The sequence below is a fragment of the Meriones unguiculatus genome, chromosome X (assembly GCF_030254825.1).
Source record: "Meriones unguiculatus strain TT.TT164.6M chromosome X, Bangor_MerUng_6.1, whole genome shotgun sequence".
Taxonomy (NCBI): Eukaryota; Metazoa; Chordata; class Mammalia; order Rodentia; family Muridae; genus Meriones; species Meriones unguiculatus.
Genome location: NC_083369.1, coordinates 63,214,892 through 63,237,096, shown reverse-complemented (window position 1 = coordinate 63,237,096; position 22,205 = coordinate 63,214,892). Strand labels below are relative to the sequence as shown.

General features: G+C 42.3%; 1 protein-coding gene across 4 annotated transcripts in view; it reads right to left on the bottom strand.

Annotated features, from left to right (window-relative positions):
- Frmpd3 (FERM and PDZ domain containing 3) overlaps positions 1–22,205 on the bottom strand; it is a 151,963-nt gene that overhangs the window by 102,528 nt on the left and 27,230 nt on the right. The window lies entirely within an intron of this gene.

The window sequence follows — 22,205 nt, the reverse complement described above, 5'->3', positions numbered from 1 at the left end:
TTGAAGAAGACACCGTAGCAGTCACACTTTCTGGGTCTTAGCAGCCCTATTACTGTCTCTGTGAGTGCCCCATTTTCTTCCATCTAGCAACTTCTCTGTTATAAGTCTTTCTTGTAGAGTCTGTAAACAAAACAAATTTGGAGCTTTTCCAAACTTTTAGCAGGTCGTTCTACCAAAGAATGGGTGTTTTATCTTCCCATTCCCTTAAGGATCTCCCAGTAGGTCTTTCTTAGTAACATATTTGAGTCTCCCATGCTTCTACCCAAAAGAGGTTTGTCACCCTGAGATTCTACCTACTTCTGAGTGTAGTTCTAACACTCCTTCAGTCATACCCCATAGCTTGTGTTCTAAATCAGGAGAGAATTTTCTTCAGTTGTTGTAGGTACCAGTCTCTTGTGGAAAGCAGGCTAAACAGATTGGGTCACCAGCCATGCCACCTGTCACAGGAGTAATGTAGGATAGCCATGCTCAACAGTCTCCCCATGACCCAGTGTGGTCTGGCTACCATCTCCAATCTAAAGGCAGTTTTCCTATCCTGTTTTCTCCAGACATAGGCTATGGGCATGCAAAAACAACCTGAGGCCATTGAGTCAAAAGCACATGTTTCCAAAAGGCCAGATGACTTGAAGGTATTAGTAGACACCTTGGTATTTCTGTCTCAGGAGGAGCTAATGCTGCATAAGGTGGCTGGCACTGGACCAAGAAGTGCTCTGCACAGGAATCCTGCAAGTTGGAGAATACACATTCTAGGACCCAGGTGTGCCAAAAGAGCCAGGTGAGATTATGAGACGGTGGAAAGACCCAGGAACTAAGTTTCCATAAGGTACCTCTCCCAGTATTGTGTGCATGTATGAGTACATGCTCACACACATACACACACACACACACACACACACACACATACACCAAAATACAGGCAAGTATTAATAATACAAGTATTAAAATACAAGTATTATGATACAAGTTGGCCAGAAAACACCACTCACAGTCTTGCTATAGGACCCACATGTGATTTGCCAACAAATTGCAAATGAACCTCCTAGTGAACAGATTAATGGTATTCATGGCAATTTACACTCCAAGTTTCATAGCAACAGACTTTAAGCATTCTGGTTGCATAAGAATTCAAGGATTTTTAAGTTCCTGAAGACACTGTAGTAATTAACCTGATAAGCCTATGCAAATTAGCCCCAATTTGACATTGTCATTTCTGAATTCAGTATCCAAAGTATTGTCTCAGAAGGTTGCCCATTGATGCTCCAGATCCTTGGCTTGAGGGGCTAAGCTGACAGGTGCCAGTCTGTGTTTGTCGATGCAAATGAGGCCACAGAACAGAATTACCTGTCAGGCAAAGGAAAGGACTGGACAATTACAAAAGGTATACTGCATGACAATGAGAATGGAATTGATACTTTGGGAGAAATGATGGTGGGGCTCCAGTGAATCTGTTCAAGACTGACAGGGATATCTTTAAGGTCCTTGGTTTGGGACAAAAATCCCTTGTATGTGCAGCAGTTTGGACTGAAGGTCAAGAAGAAGCAGCCTTTTTGTGGCATACTGCCATGTGCTACTGAAGGATCTTTTCCCCCAGAAAGATCAGTTTCCTAAAATAAACCAGAAGCTGGGATTCCCAGTTTCTTTCCTAGGAAGGTGAGGTTTAATTGGCTCTACTGCCCATTCTTAGCAAAAATCACAGAATATGCTCAACTCCTTCATCAAATTAATAAGCCTAGAGCACAGTTTGTGTGCTATCTCCATGGGTGAATGTATAGCTTTTGGGGGTGGCTGCTTCTCTGTATCCCCATGGATCTCTATCCTTGACCTCCTTCTTGTTGGATCTCTAGAACCTTTAAGACTCATGAGGCTCCTTGGTTAATCTATCCTATGATCTGAGCTCTTCAGGGCAGAGCAATGACAGAGGAGAAAGTACCACTGCTTATTGGTTACCAACTGTGGCAGCACAGCTTAGCAGTCCAGAACTTTTTCAAAAGACTTCTTGAGTTTTCATTTGGGGTAGAAGGTGAAAAGGGATGTAGTGAATAGAAATTGTCTAGGTCATCCATAAAAAACCTTCTAGTGATGGGCTAGTGCCTGTTACTAAGACTTCTTTCTATAATGCAAAGCCAGATAAGGTGACCATTAAAGCATCCTCACTACACTCGAAGAGCTAACACTCTAAGAGTGATAAGATACTTGCAACTTATAGCAAGGCCCTTCAGTGGTAACTATCTGTAACTGTCTTCCTCAGTAACTATTAGCTAAGTCAGAATTTGACTTGTTGGAAGGCCTCCTTGTAGTTGTTGGCTTCCTCTCTAAATGTGTACATCTAGTCACCCTCCTGAAGTGATGCCTATCACCACCCTTGCTCTGGTGTTTCTCCCCATTCTCACTATGATTCTCTAACTAGTTAGAGTTTAACCCACTTTTAAAAATGTTTTGTAATGTTGTTGTGCTGGTGGGTTACTATATAATCCAGGCTGACCTAGAACTCACTGTGTAGCCCAGACTGGCCTAAAACTTGAAATCTTCTTGGTTCAGCCTTTCAAATGCTAGGGTTACAGGTGTGTGTTACCACACCCAGCCTCCAACCCATTTTTTTTGACTGTTAGCGATACTTTGTGCTAGTTGCATTGACTCCTAGAACCACTGCAGGGTTGCCACAAGAGGGATGCAAATTTATATATGTGGAACTATTATCTGCATTCTCAAATAATGACCTGTAATGATGATGATGATTAAAATTTAAAATGATAACAACTCTATGAACTTGAGTCTCTTCCTAGTCTCAGTTTAAAGATAAGGACATTGAGGTAAAAGTTTAATTAACTTTCTCAAGATCACACAGACAATAAGAGACAATGCTAGAAGTCAAATCTGGCCAAGAAGTGCCAGACACTTAAGCAAACATTGCAGCAAATTACATATCACTGTTTTCCAAGCATTAGGTCAATGCCAGAATGATTAATACAATCTATATTTATTTTAGACATGTTTCAGTGTGGTAGCACCTACCAGTAAGCTCAGCTTTCAGGTAGCTGAGGCAGGAGGACTTCCAATTTGAAGTCAGCCTGGGCTGCACAATTAGACTGTTTTTAAATAAATACAGCCATGGATTTACACTAATTCATCATCACTGTTAATTTCTCAATCAACAGATAGTAAAACTGCTGTGAAGAGGCACTGGAATATGGATCCTTGGCTTTTGTCATTTTGTATGTAAAATACTTCTCCTCTATGTCTTCTCACCTGTGAAGTTGCACGTCTCTTATCTGATTGCCTGCTATTTTATCTCCAAGGCCATGGCTGACCCTGTAGATAAGGCACAGATAGGGAACCTTGACAAAAGCTGCCTTCATATTCAGTCATTCATCATACAAATATTTATTGAGATTCTACAACATGCCAGATGTAGTGCTAGACCCTCGGGATACTACAGTGAATAAAGAGATTTACAAAAGCCCTGCCCTTGTATACCTTGCATTCTAGTGAGAAGACACAGACGATAAAAAGATTTGTAGATAAAACTCTATGCTAGCTCAGAAAATAAGCCTTTGGGGGAGACAGGAAACAAAGCAAAAGAAAAGAGTACTCTTTTGGGAGTGGGTTGTTGCTATTTAAATAAGGTGGTCAGAGAAGACCATTGAGAAGGAGACAGCTGAGCCAAATGCTGAAGAAAGAGAGGGAGTGGTGCTAATGCATAGGAGCAGTGTGTGCAAAGGTTCAAGGGGTGCATGTCTAGTGGAGGAAAGCACCATGAGGAAGACTGGTGTTGCTGGAGGGTGGGGTATAGAGGTGAATTTTAGGAATTGGTTCTATTGATAATTCTTCGAGTGGGCTATGCAGATTACCTTAGTCTCAATTGCTTTCAGGGCCAACCATGGGTTAAACGATGAGGTAAACGTAAGTGTTCAGTAATCATCAAGGCCCTGGTACTTCCTTTTGGACTCTGTAGTGATTTCTATGATCCTCCAGCCCAAGAAGTAAAGAGTACAACTTGAGAATCCTACAGATTGGGGCTTGTTCCCAGGTTCTGCCTCTTATTAGCTGTACTTCTCAGATCCTCAACTTCCTTATCTGGACATAGAGATAATAAGGCATTCCAAGGATTGGATGATAATAAAGTGATAATGTAGATAAAAGTGCTAAGGACAGTGTCAAGTATACAGAAAGTGTTCAAGAATGAGTAGCCGCTAGTTCATGCCTAGCAATGAATGACAGAGTTCAATCTGACATTGCTTAGGTGAAATCTGTGGATTTCTAGCAGGGGAAAAATTCTTAATCCATACCAACTGTGGGTTATCAGTAGAGAGAAAAGAATTCCAGTGGAATAAACCCACTATTATGATAACCCACTATTATGGGATGTATCCTGATGTTAATACTTAGAAGGGTTAGGAACTATTCCCATGAATAATTCCCTCTTTCAGATAAGTTTGCATCTCCCTTTTAAAGGATGAGGTAGGTCCTAGACCATAGTACTTCTGGTATCATTGAGCTAGTGAGAAATTTAAATGACTCCTCAGATCTCCTGCATGATGAAGTGCGTCCATAGTCTAGTCCCTTTTACTCCGTTGTTTCTGCTTCAATGAGAGCATGAGACAGGTCAGTACATGGGAGTCTAGACAAAGTCAGAAACACTGCTTACTCCATATTGGGCAGTCTAAGGGGTTAGCAGGCTTCCTTGAGGTCTAATATCTCTAAGTGCTATCCCTCTGGTCACCTTTCCTATTTCACCTGGTCTCTAAATGCACAGTCCTGGCCAGCCACAGAAAGTGGTCAGACAAAGACACTTGTGACAGCTTTCAAAGAAACAGTGCTGAGATCTTTGTCTTAGAGTCTAGGCACAGATGGACCTTCTGGTACAGAATAGTTACACCCTAAACAACTTTCTTTCAAAACTAATTTTCCCATACCAAAGCTTGTTTCCCTTTTTAACTTTTATCATACAACTGGAGATTTTTTTCTCTCTGAGGGAAGAAAGAAAAACAAAACAAAACAACAGCAAGAACAACAACAACAAAAAACTGGGACCCCAAGACTTAATAAAAATCATGTTTATGAATGCAACAGAGCAACACACTTGAAAATCACAAATATGAATGGAAAAAAGAAAATTTTCTTATAAAATATTAACAATGCCCCCAAATGAGTTGCAACATCGGAATACAAAGTAGCTAGTATTATTTTGATGTTTGGAACAATAGCTTAAAGGCCTAAAAGAAAAACAACGACAGCTTAACTGAACAGAACACACTGCACTGAAAAGTTGCCTAGCTTCAAGAAAATTGTCTTTGTAATGATTTACAGCAGGGGATCATGGAACATTCTTTAGATGCTTGGATTCTGAGCACGGGTACCCAGGAGAAGCTGCTGGGTTTAAGAAATGAACAAGGTGATCTGGGCTAGCGAAGAGACCAAGAAGTATAGCCGTGGCACTGCTTAGACTGCCCCAGGAAATGAGTTAATTGGGAACAAGGGGGTATGGAAAGACTTTCTGGTGACATAAGATTCAGAAGGTGCGAAGCTGCTGTAAAATGAATCTTTGGGTGTTGTATCCAATTTATAAATGTGGTGTTAGCTCCTATTCATTTAGAAAAGAATTTTATGAAGGACTTTTTAGCCTTGGTATTTTTCTGAAGAATGTTCCAGAAAGGGGTGTTTAAAGGGGTCCTCTGGACAAGAAAAGGTTTGAGAAATGCTATGCACTCTAAATTGGTGCCAGTCAGAATTTAATGCATGGACAACTCCCTTGATGATCTTGTCACAATGCCAATTCTGGCTGGGAAAGTATGGTGTGGAGGCTTGAAATCCTGCATGTTTAACAAGCTCCCAGGTGAGGCCTATTCTGAAAGTCCTCAGACCACACTTTGGATGAAAACCTCTAAATGTCCTCCTGGAGATTCATGATGCTCATTAGTGTAGTAAAAGCTCAGCAAAATCCTGTAGCAAAACTTAGCTTATCTAACTCAGTACTTATCAAAATCATTTGTACCCAAAAACTCTTTTCTCCTTGAGGTACCTATTAATCCCTCACAGGTGGACTACCATAGAAATCAATTTGGGAAATGCTATTCAAGCTAATACTACTTCACCTGGAGTTACTTCTCATTTCCTTCTTGGCCCCCGTAAAGAATTGTACATTTAGGGTATGGCCACAGATCCAAACTATAGTTACCTAATAGCACTGTAAAAACAAAGATATGTCAGGGCTGTGAGTTAACATTGGTTTTCAAAACCTAATAAAAGAAAAATATCCCCAAACTCTACCAGCCTGCCATACTCACTACTTTCCAAAGTGCTTCTCACCCTAAATGTGGCTTGAGCTGAAATAAAAGAAGGGAAAAAGTAAAGAGATTTATAGTGGAAAGGAGCTGGCATTTTCAAAAAGAGAAAAATGGGATAATGAACAAAGAAACTGAACCTAGACAGGAGGTAAGGGATTCAGGGGAATTAGGGTGAGGAAGAAGGAGGCCCCACTAAGAGATAGTGCACAGGGCATCTAGCAGTTGTTATGAAGATAAGTTGTATTCATCAAGTCCTACTGGATCATATACAGAAGAAGAATACAAAGAGTCTTTCTACTATAATTTTTCAAAGTTCTTTTATGAAAATTGATATAAGTAGCCCAAGGGAAGCTCTGGCTTCATGTGGGCCCACTAGTTAGTGAAGCTGTGACACAGACTATGTTGCCTGCTTTTTTATATCATCCCCCTGATGGGACTTCCCTACCAGGCCACTGCGGAGGAAGATGAATTCAGTCCTCATAGGACTAGATGAACTGGGGTGTGTGGTTGGGGGTTCCCCTTTTCTGAGGAATAGAGGAGGAGGGCTGAAGGAAGGAGGGTGGGACTGGGAGGAGAAAAGGGAGGGGGCCTATGACCAAGATGTAAAGTGAATTAATTGATAAAGACAAAAAGAAAAAAAATGGCAATGTTCCTTCTGTTTCTATTTTGTGGAATAGTTTAGTTTGAAGAGAATTGGTGTTAGCTCTTCTTTGAAGGTCTGGTAGAATTCTGTGCTGAAACCATATGGCCCAGGACTTTTTTTGGAAAATTTTTGATTCACCCAGAGCCCCCCTATGAGAATACTCTTTATTCTTATGGCATTGGCTGCCAGATGGAAATAGTCGTGGTTCATCAGGAGGCCATATCTATTCACATCCATGGTGGCCCACTACCCTAACCCCTAGCACAGTAAGCAGATGGATTTGAGACATTTGCAGTGATCAGAAACCAATGGCAAGCAGGTACTGATTACAAAAGCACAAAAGGGAGAAATGCAAACATTTCTTCTGGTAGAACTAATATAATATGCAGTTTGGCACAGGATATGAGGTTCTAGAGTCAGACAAAGGTCATGTCCTAGCTTTGATATTGACTGGCCATGAGGTCATGGGTAAATTGACCTATATAAACCTCCATTTCCTTTTCTCTGAAGTGGATTAAGATGCAGGACACATACCTATAATTCTAGCACTTGGGAAACTGAAGCACAAGAATCCTGAGTTTGAGACTCGCCTTGGCTACTTAGGGAGTTCAAGTCCAGCCTCGAATACACAACTTGATTTTGTCAAAACGATCTAACAGTAAAAATAAATAAAACATGGCTGAGAATAATATCTATCCCTCACCTTACAAAGGTTTAGGGTAGTTCTTGACAGATAACAAGCATAAAATAACTATCGAGTGCTACTACCACCACTATTTATTGTTCTTAAGGGAATCCTATTGCAAAGAAAGGCTTTGACAGCTAATATGATGACAAGATGACAATGACCGCAATGACAGCAATAGTGCTGTTGTTCTTGATGAGGAGAGAAGCTTTGGTGTTTGACCTTAAGAAGCAGTGTGCTTTCAAAGGTGCTAGAGTACTGGATTTGAGTTCTCATGCTGGTAACTTAGAAGTATCATTTCCCAGTTGTAAGACACATCCCTATCATTGTGAAGATGAAATGAAATGCCATGTGAAAAATTAGGGGCCCAATGCATACATAGGCCATTAGAAGCACCAGCGGCTCTCAATGAGTTAGCTAGTAATCTAGCATCTTTGAAAATTTTTGAGACAATTGTCTTACTCTGTAACCCATTCTAGAATGGAACTCATGTAACCCAGGCTGGCCGAGGACTTAGGGAAATTCTTCTGACTCATCTTACTGAGTGCTGGTGTTACTAGAGAGAGGCACCATGCTGGAACATTGTCTAGGAATCTGAAAAAGCTTTGGAAAGGAATGTATGGAGATAATGGTACTCTCACAGTCCTATTTGGGAATCAGGTACAGGTCTATAGGACTTATGTACATACTACGTGCCTTTCTATATATAACCATTTCACATAGATGGTACATAATGTGTTTGGGAAAGTTATGTAAAATGAACCTCTTTGTTGAGTAGAATTTCCAGTATACAGAGGTTCATGATTTAGGACTTAAAATGTTTTCCCCCTAGATAGTACCTTTTATTTCAAGAAATATTGTTCAAAAGTGAATTAATAAAATCTTCTAGGCTAAACTGCTAATGTTGGCTTTGAAGGTTTGAGTTACCATCAAATCCAAAGCGCAGAGCCTAGAACATGACAGCGCACAATAGATATCTTACTGTATAAAATGTCACATTTTCATCACAAAGTATTTTTATAGCAATCTTCTCCTTCTCCTTACCCCTCTTTCCCCTTTCTCTCTCCTTCCACCCCCCCGAGCCACTTCTCTTAGGTCATAAAACAAAGTTTCTTTTCTCTGCACTTGGAAGAGTCTTGTCAGTCTGCAAATGGGCCTAATTTGAATATTAGCCATAAGGGCTAAACACCCACAAAGTACACAAACAATCATTCTCCAAATGTTTTGCCAGTTTTTGGGCCTCTCTTCAAGATTTGGGTCCAGCTTCTTTGGATGGAAATCGCTGAACATGCCTCTGTGATGGTTTCCAGAGCCAATGGAGATATAATGATGAGACCATTTGGGGTCCTTTTCAAATCCATGTGGATCTGGGGTGAAATTTCAGTCATCTCACCAGCTGGTTTGCAAAATCCTTTTTGGGGAGGGAATTGGGACTGTCTTTAGGGAAAGCTGATTGCTTTGACTACTTGGAGAGACACATGACAGGAACAGGAGGGGTGAGCTCAATAATGTGCAAAAACTCTGGGGGAGACTTGGGGCTGTAGGAGGAGGAAGAGAAAGTGGTGGTGGCAGAGGAGGAAGGAGATGCAGAAGAGAAGGAAACAGAGAAAAAGAGAAGGGAAAGAAGGGGAGGAGAGGAGAGAAGAGAAGAGGGGAGCTGAGGAACAGATGGATAGCTAGAACCTAACTAAAAAAAAAAATGACCAAGGGATTTCTTAGGCCCAAGATTCTCAACTTTAATGCAGTTGTTGCACTGCTGCAAGACAAATCATTCTGTCTTCCCAAAGCTTTCTATACCCAATCCTTGGGGAAATGGTTATTTAGGTGGAGTAAATAAGGAAGACAGTAAACCTTCACATTTGGTTGGGCTTGGGAAAAAATGCAACAAGTAAACCATTCAAATCCACATTTCTTAAACTCTGGCTGGACATTAGAATCACCCAGGGGAAGTGTTTAAAAACTAGCAATGTCCCTGAGTGCTTCTCCTCAGAGACTCAGCTGTATCTGATCTGGGGTGTAGCCTGGCACTTTTAAGAGTGTACTGACAGTCCTAAAAGCTCTGGGGATGCTTCTGACTGACACCCAAGGTATAGTATCATGATGCAACCAGGCTCTTGTAGCTAGCAGATATTGTTAGGGATAAGGAAAATGGAAATCCTCCCTGGGAACACTTAGGACACACAGGTCTTGAATAAATCTTAACATCTAACTTCAGGGAGGGCTAACTGCTGTCGTTCCTCTAGGACTTCATTTTCAGCTTGTTCAGTTTTCCTTCCATGCCTGAGTGATGGTAACTCCCGGCTCCGTCCATGATGCTTCATCTTGTAGTGGACACCCTCCCTTTCCCCTTTCCTATTATTTGTGCTGGGGAATCTCTCTTTTTGTCCCTCCCTTCCTCTGCCTTCCTCCCTCATTCCCTCTGTGTTGCATGGGTATGTGTTTATAGATGTAAGAGTGTATGTTTGGAAACCTGAAGAGGTTGGGTTTAAGCAACGTTATATAGATCCACTGCCAATGAAGGTGAGGTCAAACAGGTACAAATCAAAGTTTCCTTCTTCCCTGTCCTTTTACATGGATTGCCACCAAAACACGTGCCCCAGATCTGGGTGGGTCTTTTTCAAATATCTTTGTGGTTGGAGGAACCCAGGACAGTCCTCAAAGTACTCCCACCACTGGCAGGCTAAGCAGGATGCTAGAGGAGAGTCCTGGAAATCCAGCAACTTTGAGTCCTCAAAGGTGGCAAAGGGACTGTCCCTGGGCTCTCCAAAACTCACCTGCTTGTCCGTGATCTATCAGGGGTTGAACTTCCCTGGTCTTCACAGTACCTAAAGCATTGCTGGTGCTCAACACCTGAGGAATGTCTAGAACACCTAAACCCATTTCTACAAGATCACTGGAAATGGTATCCAGGAAACATCTGGCTTCCTGGGGCTCTTTTCCACATCCATTCATAGTGCCTTCCCCATCATGTTGATAGATCCTATTCATCTTTTCACCGCCCCCCACCCCCCAGCATTTTATGCAGCTCTGAGTAAAGTAAGCTTCACAGGCTAGGCTACCAGTTAAAAGCTCACTCCATCATGGGCAAGGCAGGAGTCAGCATTTTAGCAGCAGTTTAACTGCAACTAGAGAAGGCAAAAGCAGAGAATGGCAGACTGCAGATGCCAGTTCCCTAGTTTTTATAGGCACAGGCCAGAGGGATGGATCATCCTGTCTCATCTCCTGAAGTTAAATGTGACAAACGAGTGCTCTGCTGTGGGAAGCCATTCACTGAGCTAGAACCAAAGAAGAACAATTCTCCTGCCCCTATATCCAAGCCTGCCTTCTTTCCTGCTCCTCTATTGGAGCAATTGCTTGACTTAAGGAAGATAAAATAAGGCTAGCCTAAAGCTACTCTGAGGGACAGGGTTACCACAGCTCCCTAGCTCAGGATGATGTACTCAGGGCCACAAGTATGAAGCAAGTATAATGGCAACTATACAAGAGTAAAGCCTGTTAATTTGTTGAACCATTTTAGAACTTCACTGATACCCTTGTTTTTAATAATAATTATTTATTTACTATCGTACGTCTGTGTATATGGTATATGTATGTTCATTGCTGTGGTGCTCCTGTGGAGGTCAGAGGACAACTCTGTGGGGTATGCCTTCTCCTTCTTCCTTTATGTAGGACACAGGGATCGAACTCAGGTCATGAGGCCTAGGAAAGAAGCATCTTGCCCACTGAGCCAGCCATTTTGACAGCCCCCAGATACCTCACTGGTTTCCAGAATCTTTTTATAATGAACAAAAAATTAAAGAACTTTTAGAATTTCATACACAAATACAATGTGTTTTCATCCAATCCATCCCCAACTCTTTCACCTCCAACTTCTCCTGGAGCCACTGTACCATGTACCTCTCTCAATTTTATGCACTCTTTTATTTGTTTGTTTGTTTTGTTTTTGTGTTTTTTTTTTCAAAACAGGGTTTCTCTGTATAGCCTTGACTGACTGAACTCACTTTGTAAAGCAGGCTAGCCTCGAACTCACAGAGATCCTCCTTCCTCTGCCTTCCCAAGTACTCAGATTACAGGCATGTGCCAGCATACCTGGCTTCATGCACTCAATTGAAACATAATTTAAAAGTGTTCTTAAAGGTGAAGTACTGGTAGTGATGGCCATCTCACTCCCTCATCTTAGTGTTTCCCTCAGCAGATTTCTCAGTCTGTTCTCACAGCTCTTCTATTGTGTACCATAGGAGGCAGCAAAGGTGAAAGGGAGAAGACACTCATAAAACACATCAGGTGTTTAGATGTGGTTCATCATTCCACTCCCATCTTTGTTTCTGTCCTTTCTATCCACGTGTCACTCCATTTCCCATTTTTCTACTCAATAATGAGCTCTTTGTGATTTTTTTTTTAAAAAGAATTCATTTACATCATTCCACCCTCCCTCTGCTCCTATGTTAATTCATTGGGTCCATTGCTGTCAGTATACGCATGAAAGGCCATCTGCTAGAGCATTGCCAACCAACCAAGGGCCATATTCCAGTATTCATCAACTACCAATAGCTCTTCATTTTGGTGAGCATTGCCGCCATCTATGGTAGAATTCTTGTGAATGGAATCACAGCTGCTGTGAGTTCATGTGTGAGTGCATATATACATGGGTCCTGTCATGTCTAGAAGACACTGTTTCTCAATAACCTACAACCTCTGCCTCTTGCAGTCTTTCTGTGCCCTCTTCCTGAAAATGTTTTCTTTTAAATTAATTATTTTTTTGGTGGTGCTGGAGATTGAACCTAGAGCTCTGGGCATGCTGGGCAAGCACGCTACCATTAAGTTATTATTTGTAGCCACAAATATGTTTTTTTTAATTTATTTTTTACGAATGTGTGTGTGTGTGTAATATATGTGCATGAAATGTTAGCATATGAGTTTCACAGCACATATGTGGAGGTCAGAGGACAACTGAGGGAACTGGTCCTTTCCTTTCACTATGGGATCTGAGGATTGAAGTTAGTCAGGCTTGTGTAGCACGTTCCCATTGAACCTTTCTTTTCATATATAATTTTTAAATTTATCATTTATTTTCATTTTATGAGCATTGGTGTTTTGCCTGCATTTATGTGTGAGTGAGGGTATCAGGTCCCCTGGAACTAGAGTTCTAATCAGTTGTGAGCTGCCATGTGGGTGCTGGGAATACGAACTTAGGTCCTCTGGAAGAGCAGCCAGTGCTCTTAACGGCTGAGCCATCTCTCCAGCACCCTCACTAAACCTTTATGCCAGCCCTTATAGCTGTGTTTGAAAACCTAGTAGACCAATAAAACCAAAGAAGAAATCTGAATATTTTTTTAACATGACTGAACACAACTTAAGTAATAATTCTATCTGATTTGGTCTAGGATCCTTCTCTTTGTAGCTTTTTAAAAGAAATTTCTCTTTGGCATCAATCTTCTCCCAATCTACTCCACTTCCACAAAAGAAAATCTCAGCTGCACCGTGGCTTCTGAAGAGCGCTCTTGCTAGTGCAGGAACCCAAGTTCTATGTATCAGCAGCTCCTTCCACTCCCCAACACCATCTCTTCACTTCCTGCTCACCAAATTTCTTGGCTTGGTATTTTGATGTGACTAAATTGGAATATCCTTGTCAGGTGTGTGGTTATTTCCATAGACTTTAGAAGTATTAGGAGGTAGACATTTCTAACAGTGGACATGCAGAATCTGGGATTTTCTGTTCTCTATCTCTCTCTGTCTCTGTTTCTCTCTCACTCTCTCTTAGTTTTCCAAGACATGGTTTCTCTGTGTAGCCCTGGCTTTTCTGACACTCACTTTGTAGACCAGTCTGGCCTTGAACTCAGAGATCCACCTGCCTTTGCCTCCTGAACGCAGGGACTTAAAGGTGTGCACCACCACTTAACAGCTTTCATGTCTTTTCTGGAAGAGATCCTTGGTCTTCATAAACAGGTCATTTGGAATGTATACCCACTCTAGGAGGTTACCTGTACTGTTAGAGGATGCTACTGGGAAGCCCAACAGCTTTTAATAGTCAGTGGCAACAGATACTGTTCTCGGGCTTTCCAAAGATCCCTCCGTGTCTCAGATCTATCTGGGGTTGGATTGCCCTGGTCTAGACATTCTTTGAAAAATTCCATCTTCGGGGACTTCTCCGACTGCTTGTGGATACTCTAGAATAGTGCTTGGTTTGTTTCCTGTAGGTCTCTTTCCCTGCTGGCTCCTCCTGGCAAAGAGAGTTGCTCCTACTAGAGCTCCTATCCTCTGCCCTAGGACTGATGCTACTTGTCAAGGCTGAAGATTGATGATAGGCTCTGCTGGATTTCTGCACCTCTTCTTCCACTCTCTGCTTCCTTCTGGCTCTGGGATCTGAGGAGAATGCATAGTGTTCCATTCATATTCTTCTTTCTTCAAGGTTTTTGATAGTCCTGCTTGAATTAAACTGAGGTTTAATTAATTAATTATTTAAACTAATTAATTAATTAATTAATAAAACTGAGGTTTAATTGAATTAAACTGAGGTTAAACTGAGGAAGAGAAGGAAGAGGAGGAAGAAGAGCTGCCATTGGCCTCCCTTTCCCAGTGCAGAGGTCTAGGGAGGCTGGCTCCCTCCTTGTGACCTCCCTACTGACTGAGCCAGTGTTGTTCTTGCCCAAGACCCCTTTCTCCCTGAGATTAATTCTGCTTCAGATCCATTTGGCAGCCTAATCTTCAGGCTGTAGGGCAGTACAAGCAGCTTGTTGGACAGCTGTAGTGTCTGGAAGGTGGAGTAGATGGTGGCTTTGAGCACAGCCAGCAGGAGATACACTGGTCTCAAGGAGCCACCTGCTCCCTCAGCTGCCTTCACACCATGCATATCTCACCATCTTGATCCAGTCCTTCCCCTACAGTGCAGGACAAGTCTTAATGCAACACTGCATGAACACAATTAAGCTCTCTAGATGACAGTCTCTAGCCACTGTCAGTCTTTATACACCCTGATGTATATCTATTTTTGCAGTGAAGTGGAGCACTACCCTCTATTCTTCGGTGGAGAGTACTACCTCCACTCGCCCTATATTTGGGCCCTACCAGCAGAGGCTGAGGATGCATTTTCCTTGAGACAGTGGATTACAGAGTGGTGCCTCGGAGTGCAGGACACAGCAAACAGTGGACATGCTGGAGTCTGAATTCGCACAAATGGTTAACACAGTTTTGTTTTTGTTTTTTTTTAAACCAGGAAGAACAAGAAGCATCTAAGATGTGGGATGGCTGGGGTAAATAGGTGGGCAAAGCACAGGCGAAGAAAATCCCAGGCTGAAAGTGCTCAGAAATCTAGCCAGCAGTAGGAGGAGGAGAAGATCCAGGTTGGCCAACATGGTAAGTGGGGATGGAAATTCAATCCATGCTCTGCTTTCCAAACCATGTGCCCTCATAAAGAATGAAGTCCATGTGGGCTCTCTGTGGGGGCATATGATTTGGGAAGCAGAGCAGACTTGGTGAAAGCATTTTCAATTGTATGGAATAACTCAAACTACAGCACATCACTGTTATCCTCCATATTGGGACTCAGGAGACTGAGCTGTTGACGACTGGTCTACATCCTGTCATCTTTGGCTTTGAAGCATGCAAAGGATGGGTCTATGAGTATGGGCAATGGAGAACCTGCCTGGGTCACCAGACCAGTTGGAAGCTGAGCTGAAGATGCAATTTTCTTTTGGAAGGAATTATTTTCCAGAAACATCTGCCCACCAAAAATGTTTTAACTGTGCTTTATTGTGTGGTAAAAGTAATACATGACTTTCATATCTTCCATCACCTCCAGTGGACTTCCCTTCATATGACTACTGCTACTTAAATACTTGGCCCAATAATGGGTGGGACTCCTATGCAAGCCAGATGCTGTTCTTTCATGTTCTCCTCTGGGATACAAATGGAGCTTTGATGTTGTGATGGTAATCCTCAGCTTCCTTTTCTGAGCAGTAGAGATACATTAAGGTTCCTTCCTCTTTTTAGGTATCTTGACCCTTAAAAGCCCCTTGGTAGCTGGAGAGATGGCTCAGTGGATAAGAGCACTGTCTTCTCCTCTAGAGATCCTTAGTTCAATTCTCAGCAACTACATGGTAGCGCATAATCACCTATACTGGAATCTAATCCCCCCTCCTGGCATGCAGGTACACAGGCAGATAGAACACTCATACATAAAATAAACAAAACTTTTGTTAAAAGCCCATTTTAGGTTTGCTTCTTGGCTCCTCTTCTACAGAAACCAGATAGAGAAAGCTGAGGCACTTTGGGCAGAATATGGCGATCCCTGTGCTTAGAGGTACAGGTAAAAATCAGGATAGTGAAACACAGATCAAGAGGCTCAGGAAAGACCAAGGGAGATAGCCAAGCCTGAAGTCAGCCGGCAGCTATCAACTAACAAGCACTGCACAGACATCATCTCCATTTCAAAGAGATCTTTCCAGTAACCTCTGCTGACAAAAGAAAGGGAGGAGGAGGGGGGATGGAAAGGGAGTGAAGACCTACTGGACTTTGGCCTGACTCCAGAGCACGGCTACCTTGCTGTGGGAAAACAGGAAAAGGGGGGGATGCTTTCTCAAAGCCACATTTTCAATTAGGACTGCCTGGCAAAGAGGCATGAAATAAAAAGAGCTCTTCACTAGGAGGGGGTGCTGTTTTTGTACTTGCTCAATGCATATTGTATTATGACTTATTGTAAAAGGACTATATAAAACCAGGCATGGTGATAGGTTCTTCTAATTCCACCACTTGGGAGGTGGAGACAAGAAGATCCCAAGTTTAAGGCTATCCTTAGCTGCACAGTGAGTATGAGATTGGCTAGGGTTATGTGAGACCTTGCCTAAATTTTTAAAAGACTAGATTAGGATTCTGGGACTTTACTTCAACTAATTAGCTGGGTGGTATTGGGTCAGTTTCTTCCTTTTGATAAGTCCTGGCTTATTTACATGCAGTTACATACAATACTAGCGAGAAAATGGAACTTAAAAATCACTGCAGCCATCTATCTCTATCCAACCTCCCACTTATATCTGTTATTCCTATTCTGCATTGACCCATGTGAACAGCCAGATTTCTTTCAGACCCATACTCAATGATTTTGGAACACAGCTATCAAACATAACACAGGAGGAGATTTAATTTCTTAGAGGCTTAAGTCCCAGAGATTCAGTAGCATCTCCAAGGATTCATTCTGGCTAGCTTTCCTGTGACCAGCTTGCTCCCTCTATCAGGAGTTGGGCAGGTTTATTCAATCTAGCTCACTCTGTATTTGCTTGCTCCCGACTGCTCTCCCTTTCTCTCCATTCTCTTTGTGGCATTTATATATAATGATTGATGTAGGTGCTAGGCCAAAGCTTGCCAAAGGAAAATGCAAATTATGTCCTTGTCCCTTTCCCTCCTGCACTGGGATGGTCAAGAGCCCTTCTGTCTGGTGGGGCTGAAGCTGGGCGGGTGTAGCAAAGGAGAAGCAGGAACAAGGTGATCCCCACAAAGTACCATTCTTTGTGTGGCTGGGAGAGGTGGCCTCCAGCTCTGTTTGTTGAGCTCTGAACTAAACTTCACACCCTGCCAGCTCCCAGGAAGATGGCTGACACTTTCTTTCTCTGGGCATGTAATCTGTAAGGTGCTATTGCCTGGTTCCAGTCCCCCTTCTTCCTCATGAGCAAAACCTCAAATGACCAATACGTCATATAGAAAGAAGGAAGGCTGGGTGACTGGTCCTTCCTGGCAATGTCTCCTTTTTATCAAAGCTTGGGCCATTTATCACTACCATCATACCATTCCAGGCCACTTTTTAGAGAGACCTATTGACTCCCACCTACCAGATACACAGTTTGATGAGATGTGAAGATCAGAGCTGGATGGTACAAAGCTAATGTAAATTAACTGATGAGAATGCCAGCCATGTCTGCATTTTCCATTCATTATGGACAACTGAGAAGAACCACCATAACCTGTAGGGGCATCGAAACAAAGCATATCTTCCTCTGAATAATTCAGAACCCATGAGACCACCCTACTGCTATGGTTGCTTTAACCTAAGAACTGTCTGTGTAACAACTTTCCCCTCACTCATCCCAATCAGCTACACTAGACAACTGGTATAGCTCTGCCATCTTACCTGTCGATGAACCAGGAATCCAGAGGCACACAGTGACTCAGCCATTGCCTCCTCTCCATTATTGTGATCCAATCTTCCAAGTGCTTTTGGGACACATGACTCATTTGTACAATTTGGGTCAGCTACAGAAAGCAATGTGTCCATTTGTCTATAAGGCTGCTCACATTCAGTTTCTTTTATTTCATCCACTTATGAAGATAAATATATATTTTTAAATATATGGAACAGCTAAATTTAAACTTAAGACAAATACTGTTTCTTTTTCATTAGTGTACATTTATTGTACATAGTGCTGAGTTTTATATAGACAACTTTCATAAAAATGTATAAGGTACTTTTCAGTGTACAGATAGTGGCATTAGTTTTTTTGTTTGTTTGTTTTTAATAGTGGTAAGCCATCTTCAGAAGCCAAGCTCTGGACTCATTAAGCAACAACTCCAGGTCCCTCTGGCTCTAGTTATGTCATTTAAAGTCTATACCATTTTAAAGTTTCCAACATCATGGCACTTCATTCTCTAAATATTTGATAATTCACTTCTTAATATGAGACTTTTCCTATGCAACCACAATACCATTCTTACATTTAAGAAATTAACAACCATCTACTCCCCAGTTGGCAGGATTTAAAAAAACAATAAACAAAGGAATCTACACTTAAAATCAGAGGCATGAGTCACATATAGTCATTCTATAAACTATGAAATGCTGTATAAATATGAGGCATTAATAATCTTGTTAGATAATTTTGAACATTTGTTGTAGCTAAAAAATTCAATTAGTATTTATAATTTTTTTTCCCAAGGGTTCTGCATCCCTAGCAGCTGATGTGGCCAGAGGCTGCACTGAGACAGGGAGACAGTCTCTGTGGGTGGAAGTAATGGCCTTCATCTCAGCCCAGCCTCCTTTCTCCTCACAACTGATTTTTTTTCACAACTGATTAACAAGAAACAAATGCAGCAAATAAATCTATACAAATCCCAGTGCCATTATGCCACAAAGGAATATCAGGCCATAAAGCAGGTTCTCAGAAAGAGAGAGGAGCCTTAAGCTCTTGCCTGCAGCCAGTTGAGGCTTCAGCAGCATTGGGTGAGGAAAGAACAGACTGCAGCAGCTGACTTGACCATTAGTTTTCCAGGATGGAGGGATTAAGAGTGGATGTGAATATATATCATATGTGTCTTTTTGCTTCTGGGATACCTCACTCAGGATGATCTTTTCTAGTTCCCACCATTTACCTGCAAATTTCATGATTTCCTTGTTTTTAATTGCTGAGTATATATTAGCCATATAATATACGGTAAACACACTAAAGTATATAGTCCAAAGGAAGCTAAACAACAGGGAGGACCTTAGTGAAGATGCTTAATCCTTATTTAGAAGGGCAAACAGGATAGATATTGGAAGTAGGAAAAAACAAGGAACAGGACAGGAACCTTCCACAGAAGACCTCTGAAAGACTCTACCCACTAGGGTATCAAAGGAGACTCATAGCCAAATTTTGGGCAGAGTGTCAGAATCCTTATGGAAGAAGAGGGAGATAAAAAGACCTGGAGGGGACAGGAACTCCACAAAAAGAACAGCAGAGGCAAAATACCTTGCCCTGGGGAGGGGGAGCTACAGACACTGATACTCCAACCAAGGGCGATGCGTGGAGAGGACCTAGACCCCCTGGTTCAAAGGAAGCCCATTATCCGCTCAGTTTCCCAGTGGGTTCCCTAGTAAGGGATACAGGGACTGTCTGACATCAACTCGGTAGCTGGCTGTTTGATTACCTCCCCCTGGGGGGTGCAGCCTTGTCAGGCCACAGAGGAAGAAGATGCAGCCAGTTCTGATGAGACCTGATAGGCTAGGGTCAGATAGAAGGTGAGGAGGTCCTCCCTTATCATGGAGCTAGGGAAACGGCATAGAGAGAAAAGGAGGGTAAGTGGGACTGGGAAGAGATGAGGGAGGAGGCTGCAACGTGGATACAAAGTGATAAGTTTGTATCATACAAATTATAATTATAATTTTATTTATTTTATAATTATTATTATAATCATACAAATTATGATAAGTAAATATATAAATAAAATTAAATTTAAAAATAAAAAAGAGCGCATGTAGATCCCCACCCCACTCTAACGCAAGCTCATGGCTCTCTTAGCACAGCACAGAGCATAACCCTCTCACCCATTCAAGCTCTTTTTGTCTCTGCCTTCAGATATCTGTACAAAGCAACCAATCAAGACTTCAGCAGCCTTTTTTTTTTACCCTAGCCATCTTAATAATCAATCTCTGCATGATAGTATGTTTCAGCTTTATAGTCTAGCGTAACCAGGCACCGAGTCAAACATTTTCTTTTTCTTTATTTATACTGTAGCTTGTTTCAGAGGGAAGTTAAAATGAGGAGACAAACATTTAGTAAACAGCCTGAACCAGATGCTCAAAACTGTGCTAGGTGTTGTGAGAAATGCAAGGAAGAACACATGGGTTGTTTCACCCCCTCCTTGGTTGAGTTTAAAGTTCACTTGGGGACAGAAGAGTCACAGGAAGCAAGTAAGCCACAACTGTACCAGGCTGGGAACTGCAAGCCTGGGCACGAGGGTCCTATTTTCAATTCAGCTCCTTGCCAGCTGTGTGATCTTGGAAAAATCATGTTCCTCTCTGTGCTTCAATATATTTAACAGTAACATGGAGAGGTTACATGCATGTACATGTGTGTTTGAGCACAGACAGGACACTAATCCTGGGAATATTGGTTTTCTAAGATGTCATGAGATGTGAGGAGTAGAAGAGACTAATTGCTTCTTGAAATCTTTCTACATTTTTTGACTTGTTGAACATGTTGCCTTTGTGATGAAATAAATTTAGCATTTATAGATGTGGTTGGCTAAAACTAACTGCCTTCTGGTTCAGCTCTAGCCATGGTCTGGGGTTATCAGTGGATGGGACAAACATTAGAAATGGGAGAAGGAAATGCTCAGCAGACTTCATAATCAGAGAAGGCTTCCTGGAGGAGTTGAGGCTCTAGGCAGACCTTGAAAGCTGACATGCTTTACATTGGTAAAGACAAGGACACAGCATCTTTGGCACAAGGTTGGGATGAGTAATAAATTGGCAGAGACCACATAGGGAGTGGAGGGCAAAGATGAGAATAACTCTGAAGGCCCAGATGCAACCGAGGTTGGGGAGCATCTTGAGCTGGAGAGCAAGTCTGAGAGCAAGAACACATTAGCTCAGTCCTCTTCTCCAGGGGGCGGTTCCTAGACCCACCTGCTATTGGAGCAGCTGCGCAGCAGAAAGTCTAGAAGCCCCAGCCTGGTGCTCTTGGATCACGGAGTAAGCACAGCACTTGGGGATTAGCTAATCAATCTCGTAAATTCATCTCCCTTTTACTGGGATCTGTCAGGAAGCTGATTAAATGCTGTGCGAGTGGGATTTGGCTCAGATGCAAGTCGGGAGCTTGGGGCTGAAGTTTTTCAATGTTCAGCTCATGCATAAAATTCATAGTTTATCATTACCCAGACTTGCTTCTCTAGAACTATCCAGATGGGAATATTTCTATATGACAGTCCCGTCCTGGGTGAGTTGGTTGCCTGGCCTCTGCCCACAATTCTGTCAGTGGTAGGTACCCACTTCTCTCTCTCTCTCTCTCTCTCTCTCTCTCTCTCTCTCCAGCATCACCAAACCAGGGTCTTAACTACCTTAGGATACCCAGCTAGCTCTTCCTGTTTCAGAGTGCCCCAATGGTACTCCCTGGAGCAAGGCCAATACTCTGTGCCTTCAGAATCCTCAAGTATACATGCTACTGCTGTCAACCTTTCCACACCAGGCCATGGCTAGACTCCATCTGGCTGTCCTCCATTAAGGCTCAGGCTCCAGGAAGTCATCTAAGCTAGGAACCCTATAATAGGTGTGTGTGTGTGTGTGTGTGTGCACTCAGAAAGTAATCCCTCAGCCTGACCAGATGAAATTACTTCAGCCAATGGGCACATGAGAAATGGTCAAGAAAAGGAATCAGGACAAGACTACTAACTTCTTCAGTGTTTTGCTATTTGCTTCCCTTTCCTATATATGCTCAAAAGTCAGTGGCCTCTTGTATATGCCCTGATTTTGGATCATCCAGCACTCATCTCCTCATTGATCACATCTTCTCATGCCCAACTTTCTTCTTTCTTCTAGCTGTGCTTTGGCTCACAATTCCAGCAACTGCAATGGAGCTGGAAAGCATGCATTCATTTCTACTGTTTTATTTCAGAAGAATAATGATTCTACCTACAGCAGCTACCACTTACTGTATAACTGCTGAAAGCCAGGTTCAGGAACCGTCCAGAGATACCAGAGAGGATCCTGTCTGAGCCGGTGACTTGTCCCAGTGGTTGAGAGACAGAGACATTGACATTGGCACTGGCACATTTATTGAACATGACTAAGCATCAGCCAGGTTATTTGCAACCATACTGAGACATAAGGGTTGAATGGTTTGGGTGAAGC